Below are 14,109 nucleotides of genomic sequence, written 5' to 3' on the forward strand. Positions count from 1 at the left end.
TTGTTAATCAGCTATACTCCAATAGAAAATAAAAAGTTGAAAAAAATAAAATTAAAAAAAAATTAACAGCACAAAAAAATAAATCTACCCAGCAATTCCACCCAAAGCTTTAGATAAAACCACATCTGCTAGAGTGATTGGCCAAAGGAAATCCATTGCTACCAAAATATCACCACTCTAAACATACTGTTTACTTGAAAGATATTTAAGAGATGTACATAGCTGAGATGTGTACAGTTTTACGGAAATGATACTAAGCTAAGACAGATGCCAGTGTTGCCTCCAAATGCAAATATTATGGGAAAGAGTCGGGCCATTTGTATTTTGCTTTGGCTTCTTCTTCCCTCTTGCTCTGCCAGAATTCTCTCACATTGTGTTTGCCTTCAGGGTTCAAGGCAGCAGCATCCCTGTGGGCTGGCCTGTGCTCATGAGTAAAAGTCAGTTTGCCATTTGCTAAATTATTTATGAGCTCAGCTGCTGTTGGGACTTTTTATTGAATAATTTTTTTAAATAAATATTTTATAAGCAGCCAGAGGCTATTGGTATTTGATGCATTTCAGAAAATTAAAGAATAAAATTTAAACTGTAGTGTAAAAAGACAAAAGGATCACTGTATCTTTGTTGATAGAAAACTCACACCACACATGCAGTGGCTGGATTTAGACGTTGTTTAAATAGACCACTTATCAAGCTACGTTTTAGAATTTAGATAAATTCTCCTTTCATAAGGAATAAAAAAATCATAACATCTCAGTTTCCTCTTTGATATTCAGTACTAAATTGGATGTTGACATTCTTAGTGCTTTCAGAATTAGATGTAGACTCTAGGCTTTATCCTACATCTCAAATTGCATTGCTTTAAACCATTGCTCTAGTAGTGATTTTTATCAATAATAAATTGCCTACTATTTTCAAAATCTCTTATATTTCACCTGAAATTAAAGTTTCGATTCCTTTTTAAATACGAATTCTATGCTTATAAGCTATGAAGCGAAAAATACAAAGATGAAGATCCAGAGGGTAAATATCTTTAGAAACTCATTTAAAAAGCAAGGCAAATTGGAAGTGGTCAAACAGGAGATGGCAAAAGTGAACTTTGACATTTTGGGGATCAGTGAACTAAAATGGACTGGAATGGGTGAATTTAACTCAGATGACCATTATAACTACGACTGTGGGCAGGAATCCCTTAGAAGAAATGGAGTAGCCATCACAGTAAACAGATGAGGCCGAAATGCAGTACTTGGATGCAATCTCAAAACCAACAGAATCATCTCTGTTCATTTGCAAGGCAAATCATTCAATATTATGATAATCCAAGACTATGCCCCAACAGTAATGCTGAAGGAGCTGAAGTTGAACGGTTCTATGAAGACCCACAAGACCTTCTAGAACTAACACCCAAAAAAGATGTCTTTTTCATTATATGGGACTAGAATGCAAAAGTAGGAAGTCAAGAAATACCTGGAGTAACAGGCAAATTTGGCCTTGGAGTACAGAATGAAGCAGGGCAAAGGCTAACAGAGTTCTGCCAGGAGAACACACTGGTCATAGCAAACACCCTCTTTCAACAACACAAGAGAAGACTCTACATATGGACATCACAGATGGCCAACACTGAAATCAGATTGATTATATTCTTTGCAGGCAAATGTGGAGAAGCTCTATACAGTCAGCAAAAACAAGACTGGGAGCTGACTGTGGCTCAGATCATGAACTCCTTATTGCCAAATTCAGACTTAAATTGAAGAAAGTGGGGAAAATCACTAGACCATTCAGGTATGACCTAAATCACATCCCTTATGATTACACAGTAGAAGTGACACATAGATTTAAGGGACTAGATCTGATACACAGAGTGCCTGATGAACTATGGATGGAGGTTTGTGACATTGCACAGGAGACAGGGATTAAGACCATCCCCAAGGGGAAAAAAAAATGCAAAAAAGCAAAATGGCTGTCTGAGGAGGCCTTACAAATAGCTGTGAAAAGAAGAGAAGTCAAAAACAAAGGAGAAAAGGAAATATGTACCCATTTGAAGGCAGAGTTCCAAAGAATAGCAAGGAGAGATAAGAAAGCCTTCCTCAGTGGTCATTGCAAAGAAATAGAGGAAAACAATAGAATGGGAAAGACTAGCGATCTCTTCAAGAAAATTAGAGATACCAAGGGAACATTTCATGCAAAGATAGGCTCAATGAAGGACAGAAATGGTATGGACCTAACAGAAGCAGAAGATATTAAGAAGAGGTGGCAAGAATACACAGAGAACTATACAAAAAAGATCTTCATGACCCACATAATCACGATGGTATGAACACTCACCTAAAGCCAGACATTCTGGAATGCGAAGTCAAGTGGGCCTTAGGAAGCATCACTGAGAACAAAGCTAGTGGAGATGATGGAATTCCGGTTGAACTATGTCAAATCCTAAAAGATGATGGTGCGAAAGTGCTGCACTCAATATGCTAGCAAATTTGGAAAACTCAGCAGTGGCCACAGGACTGGAAAAGGTCAGTTTTCATTCCAATCCCTAAGAAAGACAATGCCAAAGAATGCTCAAACTACCGCACAATTGCACTCATCTCACACGCCAGCAAAGTAATGCTCAAAATTCTCCAAGCAAGGCTTCAATAGTATGTGAACTATAGACTTTCAGATGTTCAAGCTGGTTTTAGAAAAGGCAAAGGAACCAGAGATCAATTTGCGAACATCCATTGGATCATCAGAAAAGCAAGAGAGTTCCAGAAAAACATCTACTTCTGTTTATTGACTCTGCCAAAGCCTTTGACTGTGTGGACCACAACAAACTGTGGAAAATTCTTAAAGAGATGGGAATACCAGACCACCTGACCTGTCTCTTGAGAAATGTTTATGCAGGTCAGGAAGCAATAGTTAGAACTGGACATGGAACAACAGACTGGTTTCAAATAGGAAAAGGAGCACATCAAAGCTGTATATTGTCACCCTGCTTATTTTACTTATATGCAGAGTACATCATGAGAAATGCTGGGCTGGATGAAGCACAAGCTGGAATCAAGATTGCCAGGAGAAATATCAATAACCTCAGGTATGCAGATGACACCACCCTTATGGCAGAAAGTGAAGAAGAACTAAAGAGTCTTTTGATGAAAGTGAAAGAAGAGAGTGAAAAAGTTGGCGTAAATCTCAACATTCAGAAAACAAAGATCATGGCATCTGGTACCATCACTTCATGGTAAATGATGGGGAATCAGTGGAAACAGTGGCTGACTTTATTTTAGGGGGTCTCCAAAATCACTACAGATGGTGACTGCAGCAATGAAATTAAAAGATGCTTGCTCCTTAGAAGAAAAGTTATGACAAACCTAGACAGCATATTAAAAAGCAGAGACATTACTTTTCCAACAAAGGTCCGTTTAGTCAAAGCTATGGTTTTTCCAATAGTCGTTTATGTATATGAGAGCTGGACTATAAAGAAAGCTGAGCACCAAAGAACTGATGCTTTTGTACTGTGATGTTAGAGAAGAATCTTGAGAGTCCCTTGGACAGCAAGTAGATCCAACCAGTCCATCCTAAAGAAATCAGTCCTAAATATTTATTGGAAGGACTGATGCTGAAGCTGAAACTCCAATACTTTGGCCACATGATGCAAAGAACTGACTCACTTGAAAAGACCCTGATGCTGAGAAAGATTGAAGGCGGGAGGAGAAGGGAACGACAGAGGATGAGATGGTTGGATGGCATCACTGTCTCAATGAACATGAGTTTGGGTAAACTCTGGGAGTTGGTGATGGACAGGGAGGCCTGGCGTGCTGCAGTCCATGGGGTCACAAAGGGTTGGACACGAGTGAGCAACTGACCTGAACTGAATAACATTTTATAACAATATTAATAAATGTAATAATATATTGAAATTAGTTATATTTTATTAACAGTAACAAATTTTAATAAATTATTAGCTATTTATTTTTACAAAATGTATAGAACATTCTTTTTTTAAATTTACATAAGATATTCTTTATTATATAGCCAAAAATGTTCATGTTTTTCTTACTTTTCTTCCTTTATTTTTTTTTCCATTTATTTTTCTTAGTTGGAGGCTAATTACTTTACAATATTTTAGTGGTTTTTGTCATACACTGACATGAATCAGCCATGGATTTACATGTATTCCCCATCCCGATCCCCCTCCCACCTCCCTCTCTACCCGATCCCTCTGGGTCTTCCCAGTGCACCAGGCCCAAGCACTTGTCTCATGCATCCAACCTGGGCTGGTGTAGAACATTCTTATTATATCATTTCAGTTGCTCAAATTCTGCCTATGATAACCTCTTAATTGATGTCAAAAAAAAACCTTTGGATTTTTTTTAACAATTTTCCAAGAGCCCTTTTTCATTAGCAAAGTCAAACAACCCATAAAGAACAAGAAACAAATAAATAATCAGTACATAAAGGTAATTTCAACTGAAGAATTCAAGAATAATTTCTGATCTGCAAATCAAAAAGTGACTTACAAGAATTGACACTAATATCATTGTGAAGGGCAAAAAAATATTTTTGGTCCAAAGTAACTATAAAAGTAACCTTTGACATAGATTTATTTCTGTTTTAAATGGGCTTGCTTTAAGATTTGAATTTAAGTTGTAGTTACTGTATAAGCCAGGAAACAGAATGTGTGGTAAATATTTAAACAGAAGGCATTTAATGTGATAATATGTTATATACCTGTTATAGTACTGAGACCAGAAGAAAAAGACAGTGACATTATAGATAATTGCGGGGAGTGGCTGCAAACCCTATGTCTGGGGGATAAAAGGAGAAGAGACTGAGTTCATCACATTTTAAAGGGGTGGGGAAATAGCTTTCAGAGCTGGAGCTCAGGCTGCTGCTGGCCCTTCCGGGGAGACTTTAAGCAGAATAGCCAGTGTTTAACCTTTAAGCCCAAGAGGCTATTTTCTTTATGTGGATTTCTTCATATACAATTTTAGTCTGTGTTTCCACCAAAGTGTTATGTTTATCTTGATACAAAATATGGATACATAATGCTTCCCATTCAGAGGATATTCAAAAATATCCTATAAATGTTCATTATTTCCCTGGCCACATTACATACTAAGAATTAAGCTCTAGGATTGAAGATCTTTACAAAAGTTAATTTTGTGCAGGTTTTCACTGTAAATTGCCTTGCCTTTCCAGCCTGTGCCTTTTTCCTATGCTCTCTTATCTCCAAATCCCCAGCCTTAATACATTTCTTAGACCCCAGTTCAACACAAGACAGAGACAAAGGTCAAGTTTCTTAGTGCAAACAACTGAGTCCCTTCCGACTAGTTTAAACAGAAAATTGATTTATTACAGAAGGAGTTAAAGGGCTGAAGAAATAGCTTTGAGGCAATACTTCCAGGAACAGTGCTCATAACCAGTCCAAAGAATAGGTCCAATGAAAAGCAGCTTTGCTGCGGCTACCAGACACTAAAAGCCAGGAGCTCAGTGTCACTTAAACCCGCTGACTGCCACTGTTGCTACTGCTTTGGTATCAAACTTACCCCTGCCACTTCTGCTGCCACCATCACACTGGCAAAATAGAAATGCCTCAGAGATGGCCAAGATAACCCTTGAATCACAGCTTTGCCTGTCCCAAGGGTCCCAGTTCCCAGAAATAAGTGAGTTTCTGTTTTGGTGTCCTGTTTTTGCTCTATTTCCCTAGAGATTGGAGTCCTGACCTTTCGATAAGCCTAGGGTTCTGCTCACCCACCTTGCCCTGGACGCTTTCCTTCCTATAACCCTGAGATGCCTCTGAATCTCAAAGCACATAGTAAGTGTGCAATAAGTGTTGAATAAAGAAAGCATTTTTACCAGTGAAAAGCCCTACTAGAGGACAACTATGCCTCTTCCCAATTCCTTTCCACTGGACTTAGTTCAGCTATCAGAATCCCGATGCCTCTCATCTAGAGCCACCAATCTGCTGTGTCGCTCAGACAATACACCTCTTCAGCTGTTATTGTTTTGGGCTGTTCTTTAGTCCCCAAGTCAAGTCTGAGTCTTTGCAACCCTATGGACTAACCCACCAGACTCCCCTGTCCACGGGATTTCCCAGGCGAGAATACTGGAGTGTGTTGCCATTTCTTTCTCTTGGGGATCTTCCTGACCCAGGAATCAAACCCATGTCTCCTGTATCTCCTGTATCGGCAGACAGACTCTTAATCACTGAGGCACCAGGGAAGCAGACTCTCCACCTGGCAGGTTCCAGCATTCAACTTTCCTATCTGCTCAGCCAGTAGAGATCTGTCTGTGCCAACATCATGTAACATGACTGTAGACAAATGGCTTAGCCTCAGGCCTTGTGTTCGCTGTTTGTAGGGCAAGAGTTGTCTCGATCATGTGCCTGCATGCAAGCTCAGTTGCTTTTCTTGTCCTGCTCTGTGCGACTCTGTGGACTCATTGCTGCAGGCCAAGCTCCGCTGCCCATGGGATTCTCCAGGCAAGAGTACTGAATCAGGTTGTCATGCCCTCCTCCAGGGGATCTTCCTGACCCAGGGATCAAACCTGGGTTTGACATCTCCTGAATTGGCAGGCAGGTTCTTTACCACTAGTAACACCTGGGAAGTCCAGATTATGTGCATGTCCTTCTAATTAACTTTTATAATTGTATATAGTATCCATATGGTATATTACTATAAAATAGAATATGTCTCTTTTCTTTCCCCTCTAACATAGTGTGGGGATCTATGAGAGCCAAAGAGTATCATGTTTTTTAAACTGACCTACTGTACTTCCTCCAACAAAGGGGTGAGGCCAACTACAAAGGACCTTGTAAATTGTAGCTAGAAGATCTTAGCACAAGCCCTAACATCCCTACTTACTAGCTGTGTGTCACTGAGCAAGTCATTTAAAATTTCTGAGTTACCTTCTGTGTAAGATAAAGATACTAAGCCTGTGACATTGTGATTTGTAATAAATATATACTTTAACCTGCATTAGTGGTTCCTGGTTCTCAGTTGCAGGAATTTCCTGAGTAATAAGAGCAATGGGTACATCTTTTGTTATAATACTTGGTCTTTTGTCCTCAGTTGCTGAAAACACTTCAGTGCTCTAAAGGGAATGGAGTTGTCTTATCATTCACAACAAGACACTTAAAACCACAAGAGAGTTTATGTTAATGAGCTGACTTTTGGAAATCCTCTGAAGATGAGATTACTGGTTGTCAGGAGAACAAAATATGAATAAAGTGAAGGAATATTCAGTTCTATCCTCTGAACTGAACTGGGGTGTGGTGAGGGGATAGAGTTTGAGTTAATTACCATGGCCAGAGATTTAATCAATTGTGCCTATGTAGTGAACCCTCCATAAAAACCTGAAAGGAAGGGGCTCCTAAAGCTTCCAGGTGGGTGAGCCAGAATATTTCCACACGTTACTGTGCGAAGCTCAACTCCAAGTGGCGGGGGGGCGGGTGGAGGGGGGAGCTCTTTTGTCCAGGACCTTGCCCTGTCTTTCTCTTCCTCTGGCTGTTTGATTCATATTGTTAATACCTTTCATAATAAACCAGTAATCTAATGGGTAAACTGGTTTCTTGAGTTCTGTGAGCCACTCTAGCAAATTAGCTGAACCCTAGAAGGGGGTCATGGGAACCTCTGATATATAGCCAGTCAGTCAGAAGCACAGGTAACAATCTGGACTTGCAATTGGCATCTCAAACAGAGGGCAATCTGGTGGGACTTGGAGCTTAACCTGCAGAATATGATGCCATTTCCTGAGAGATGTTATCAGAATTAACTTGAGTTGTAGGACACCCACATGGTGTCTGAGAACTGCTTGGTGAGTCTGGGGAAAAAACCCACTATGATGGAATTGAGCACAGAATTGTCAAACCCATCTATCTGCAAAGATATTGTGCCTATCTATCTTGCAGTTATTGTGAGGCTAAAAGAAGACCCATTAACTGAAAATGCTCTTCAAACATGAAAAGCATAAAGTAATATAAGCTGATATTACTAATGTTAATGTCAAGAGTTTGTAGCCATCCATGTTTCTAAAAGTATTCCCAACCAGGAAATTAAATAAAAATTGACTTTCAGAATAAAGTTTCTCCTCCTTTTCAGTTCATGCACACAATCTCTATAAAAAGAAACTTATAACATCTACATTGTGAACCTCTTCATGAAAGTTGGGTTAGAGAATTGTCACAGAAGAACAACCAGGTACCCACGAACCATGCCATGATGGCTGTGCACCTGTAGATACATGTCAAGAGATGAAAACAGAATATTTAAGTTGGTAACAGAATTTTCATTGAATTCTCTTAATTAGGTCACACCAGGGGAGTGAATGTAATCCACTCTCCCCCTTTCCAGAGGCTTCCAATGTGTCGGGAGTCTATTTTTGTTACACAAATTAGTTTACCATAAGCACAGTGTGAAACATCAATGTCTTATAAAAAACCGTGTTAATGCACCAACTTGTTTAGAAGCCAAGAAGAGAATTAGAGAGAATTTAATAGGCCCAACTTGAACTTTTTCCCAGCCAACACCATTGAACACCTGTTAGCAATCATGAAGAAGTTACAGAGAATATTGAACATCTAAGCACATTGCGCTAAATTCCATACTCCTCAGCGGTGTTGATTAATTTTTCTCTTGATGCTCCCATGGCTAAACTTTCTCACCAAAGGGTTATCCTTAAAAAGCCCATATATCTCCCTACAAGACTCTAAGAGACATTTAGAATGGGCTAAAACTGAAATGTAACCAGGCTCAGTAAGTTGAGCTTTGAGTTGAGGAAAATTAAATTCCATAATTTTTTTTTTAAAAAAAGCTTTTTCTTGGAAAGAGACACTATAAACAAAGTAAAATAAAATCACAAACTGGGGGGGCGGGAATCATCTTATATCACAGAAAGAAAAGTAATGGTCCTATTACATAAAGAACTTCTAAAAAATGGAGAACAAAATCTCCATTAACTTTACAGAAAAATGGGGTGGAACCTAGGAAAAAACGGAAACTACTCTTAACCATAAGAAAAATGCAAATAAATACCTCACTGAGTATAATTCTATAAATATCCAAAAGTATCACAAAGTTAAGAAAACAACATTCACACATGTATAACAACACTATATAGATCTACACTGTAGGCAACGACTTGAGAAACAAACTGGGTTCTTCACACACTGCAAGGTTAAAAGGGAAGAATGCAGAGGCGGACCCTATACTTTAAAAGAGATACATCTCTTAAGACATGTTTCCTAATTACAGTGAAGGAATCTGATGTAAATCCTAATTCAAACAAACTTCAAAAAAAGAGAGAGAAGTAATTGGAAATTTGATCACCGATTGGCAATTTGATATTAGAGAATTATTATTTTTTATGTAGTACTCTATAAAATTCTCCAAGCCAGGCTTCCACAATACATGAACCGTGAACTTCCAGATGTTCAACCTGGTTTTAGAAAAGGCAGAGGAACCAGAGATCAAATTGCCAACGTTCACTGGATCATTGAAAAAGCAAGAGAGTTCCAGAAAAACACCTATTTCTGCTTTATTGACTATGCCAAAGCCTTTGACTGTGTGGATCACAATAAACTGTGGAAAATTCTGAAAGAGATGGAATACCAGACCACCTGACCTGCCTCTTGAGAAACCTGTATGCAGGTCAGGAAGCAACGGTTAGAACTGGAAATGGAGCGACATACTGCTTCCAAATAGGAAAAGGAGTACGTCAAGGCTGTATATTGTTACCCTGCTTATTTAATTTATATGCAGAGTACATCATGAGAAACCCTGGGCTGGATGAAGCACAAGCTGGAATCAAGATTGCTGGGAGAAATATCAATAACCTCAGATATGAAGATGACACCACCCTTATGGCAGAAAGTGAAGAGGAATTAAAGCCTCTTGATGAAAGTGAAAGGAGAGTGAAAAAGTTGGCTTAAAGCTCAACATTCAGAAAACTAAGATCATGGCATCTGGTCCCATCACTTCATGGAAAATAGATGAGGAAACAGTGGCTGACCTTATTTTTTGGGGTTCCAAAATCACTACAGATAGCAACTACAGTCATGAAATTAAAAGATGCTTACTCCTTGGAAGAAAAGCTATGACCAATGTAGACAGCATATTAAAAAGCAGAGACATTACTTTGTTAACAAAGGTCCATCTAGTCAAGGCTATGGTTTTTACGGTAGTCATGTATGGATGTGACAGTTGGACTATAAAGAAAGCTGAGCACAGAAGAATTGATGCTTTTGAACTGTGGTGTTGGAGAAGACTCTCGAGAGTCCCCTGGACTGCAAGGAGATCCAACCAGTCCATCCTAAAAGAGATCAGTCCTGAATATTCATTGGAAAGACTGATGCTGAAGCTGAAACTCAATACTTTGGCCACCTGATGCTAAGAGCTGAATCATTTGAAAAGACCCTGATGTTGGGAAAGATTGAAGGCAGGAGGAGAAGGGGATGATAAGTTGATAAGTTCTTTACTTCAGTGATGGATTCAAGCACCTTCATAACCTTACCTTACATGTTTGAAGTTCTCGATCATAAAATATTTGAAATGAAACTACTAGCTTTCCTTCCCTCATAAAATATTCAATATAGTTAGATCACATTAGATGCATAAGACAATATGGAGTTTTTTCTGTGTGCTGTTTTGCACTTAAATTTGTGATCAGTCATTATCTCAGTTAAGAATTCTTGCTTGCTCTTGCTTTTTCTTAAATCACAGGGATGAGAGTGAAATAATATTTTAAAAACATGTGTATATATATGTAAATATATGTGTGTCTGTGTATTTATGTGTGTATACATATATATCTCCAATTCTCTATGTGACTGGGAAGACCTGAGCTTAGATATACCTGATTTAGGCAATGATGACTACTGACTACTTTCACAAGCATTTCACTCAAAACTACAAAGAGAGTAGAAACAAAGATTCACAAACAAAAATAACATTGGAACTATCTCTTTATGATATTCTCCCAACTAAAATAATGCAAAACATATAAAAGTAGAGACTCTTACTATGTGGGCTGTGCTTAGTCACACAGTTGTGTGTGACTCTTTGCAACCCCATGTACTGTATGTAGCCTGCCAGGCTCCTCTGTCCACGGGGATTCTCCAGGCAAGAATCCTAGAGTGGGTTGCCATGCCCTCCTCCAGGGGATCTTCCCAACCCAGGGATCAAACCCAAATCTCCCTCATTGCAGTCGGATTCTTTACCATCTGAGCTACCAGTGAAGTTAAGTGAACTCACTCAGTCATGTTCAACTCTTTGCAACCCCATAGACTGTAGCCTACTAGGCTCCTCCATCCATGGAATTTTCCAGGCAAGAGTGCTGGAGTGGGTTGCCATTTCCTTCTCCAGGGGATCTTCCCGACCCAGGGATAGAACCCAGATCTCCCACATTGCAGGCAGACGCTTTACCGTCTGAGCCACCAGGGAAGCCCCCCTTATTATGTTTAGGTCATACTAAACGGCACAGCTTTATGAGGAAGTAAACTGATTCTTTTTTCGTAAATTTCAAGAACATTTCTCAAACACATTTATGATATTCTACATTAAATTTGGCAGCATGAAATCTAGACTTTTAAATGCAAGTATAATAATGATGACTAGGCTTCCCTGATGGCTCAAAAGGTAAAGAACCCTCCTTCCAATGCAAGAGATGCGGGTTCAATCCCTGGGTGGGGAAGATCCCCTGGAGAAAGGATAGGCTCCCCACTCCAGTATTCTTGGGCTCCCCTGGTGGCTCAGGCAGTAAAGAATCCTCCACAATGTGGGAGACCTGGGTTCAATCCCTGGATTAGGAAGATCCCTTGGAGGAGGGCATGGCAACCCACTCCAGTATTCTTGCCTGGAGAACCCCCGTGGACAGAGGAGTCTGGACGGCTACACTCCATGGGGTTGCAAAGAGTCAGACACGACTGAGTGAGATGGCACACAGCACACCTTGGCTCCCAGAGTTAAGCTCTGGACCTAGCTCTTAGCAGGAAGAGAGATGAGTCTCATTTATCCAGAGTGGAAAAAAAAACAAGGAAGTAGATGGCTTCTACCTCCAAACCATTATGCATTCTCAGCAAGTTACTAAATCACTTTTGAGTTCCAATCCCTCATCTTTTCAACATAGATAAATAGTGCAGATGAACTTACTTACAAAACAGAAACAGACAAAGAAAACAAACTTGTGGTTACCAGTGGGGAAGGCAGGGGTGGGGTAAAGATAAATTGGGAGTATGGGATTAATAGATGCACACCACCACATATAAAATAAACAACAAGGATTTACCGTACAGCACAGAGAGCTGTATTAAACATCGTGTAACAAACTAATGAAATAGAATTGGGGGGAAATACAAATATATACACATATATGTATAACTGAATCACTTTGTTGTACACTTGACACCAACACAATATTCCAAATCAATTATACTTCAATAAAAATAAATGAATGGATGGATGCAGATCGCTAAGGACTTTTGCAGGTCAAAATTTCTAAGCTATCAGGAACAATTTTGATGAGTGATATTATTAGCACACATTTAGTCAGTTTCTAGGGCTTCCTCGGTGGCTTAGTGGTAAAGAATCTGCCTGCAATGTAGGAGCCACAGGAGATTCAGTTTCTATCCCTGGGTCGGGAAGATCCCCTGGAGGAGGGCATGGCAACCCACTTCAGTATTCTTGCCTGGAGAATCCCATGGACAAAGGAGACTGGCAGGCTACAGTCCATAGGGTCACAAAGAGTCAGACACGACTGAAGCGACTTAGCAGTTTCTAAAATTCAAGCGTATTTTCCCAACTTTGTCTACAGTGAAGAATGTCTAAAGTTTATAGAGTCAGATACCTTAGATGGCTATTCTACAATCTAGATCCTGCATTCTTCCTATGTGCAATTTCGATCCAGTATCTTTAATACTTTTTTTTTAATTGTTATCCAAATAAATCAGAAGAAAGCATTGCCTTTTGGAAAATTAAATCCAGTTGTCACAATTAACTTATATACAGCCATCATTTATAATACTATTGTCACTCATTTAATATTTTAACTTCTAGTTCCTAGTTTTCCCTATTTTATGAAGTTTATATACAGACAACAGCTTGAAATCTTTAGGATGCAAAGAGAAACTGTCATCAAGAATCAGTTTCAAATGTCTTGCCTACCTTTGTCTAATTGCTCTTTGGTATCACCAGATATTCTTAATAAGCCCTATATATCAGAATACTTTACACCACATAGTTAACATGGAATTTTACCACCTAAATGGCAGCTTTTTATTTCCTGTTACAATTTTAAACTTCTATGGGTTTCTATTCCCATTGTTCTTTTTTCTTTGTATTCAAAAACTCTCCCGAAACAGGCTCAATGAAACATTTTATATTGCTACTCCATCACCCACTCTATTAATCAAGATATTAAGCATGAAAAGAGCAATCCCACTCAAATTCCATTTGGAGTTTCACATATTGTTATTACCATGACCTCTTTATCTATAGATCCTCAGCCAGTTTTCACTGAATCATTCTATTTTGTGATTGCTCATGTTTAACTCTAATCTGAATTATTTAAAATTGCATGAGCAATTGGCAAATGATTTGATAATGTTCAAATATAACTGTCATCCCATAAAGGAATGATTTTATAATTCTATCAAAGCTGCAATTGGTTTTGTCAGAAGCAATTTGTTTTATAGAATCCCTTGCTTACTTCAAATTACGATTCCCTTAGCCTTTAGATATTTGCATTTTCTTTTAATGTTTCTGACATTATGTAATGGTGCTGAGGTTAGATTAAACAAATTTATTGCTGCCCTTCCTATTTAAATATGATGGTATACTGCTCTCTATATTAGAACAACTGAGATTGAAGGTGACCTGCAGGGTCTGTCTGAATGCTACACATAAAAGATATTTATCAAATATTCTCTTTGTGTGGTTTTGCTCTGAAAGTTGCATGGAATTTATGCTTGACTTGAGCCACCCAAGTCTCCAATTACAGTATCTCAACCTGCTACCGTCAGTTCCTAGCAATAACCTACTAGGCTCCATTACCCACACTAGTATTTTCCCTGGGCCACTTGCTATCAGATTTCTGGGGTATCTTGTTGTCAGTCATTACTCCTGTTGTTACCATTTCATT

The sequence above is a fragment of the Odocoileus virginianus genome, chromosome 24 (assembly GCF_023699985.2).
Source record: "Odocoileus virginianus isolate 20LAN1187 ecotype Illinois chromosome 24, Ovbor_1.2, whole genome shotgun sequence".
NCBI classification, from domain to species: Eukaryota; Metazoa; Chordata; class Mammalia; order Artiodactyla; family Cervidae; genus Odocoileus; species Odocoileus virginianus.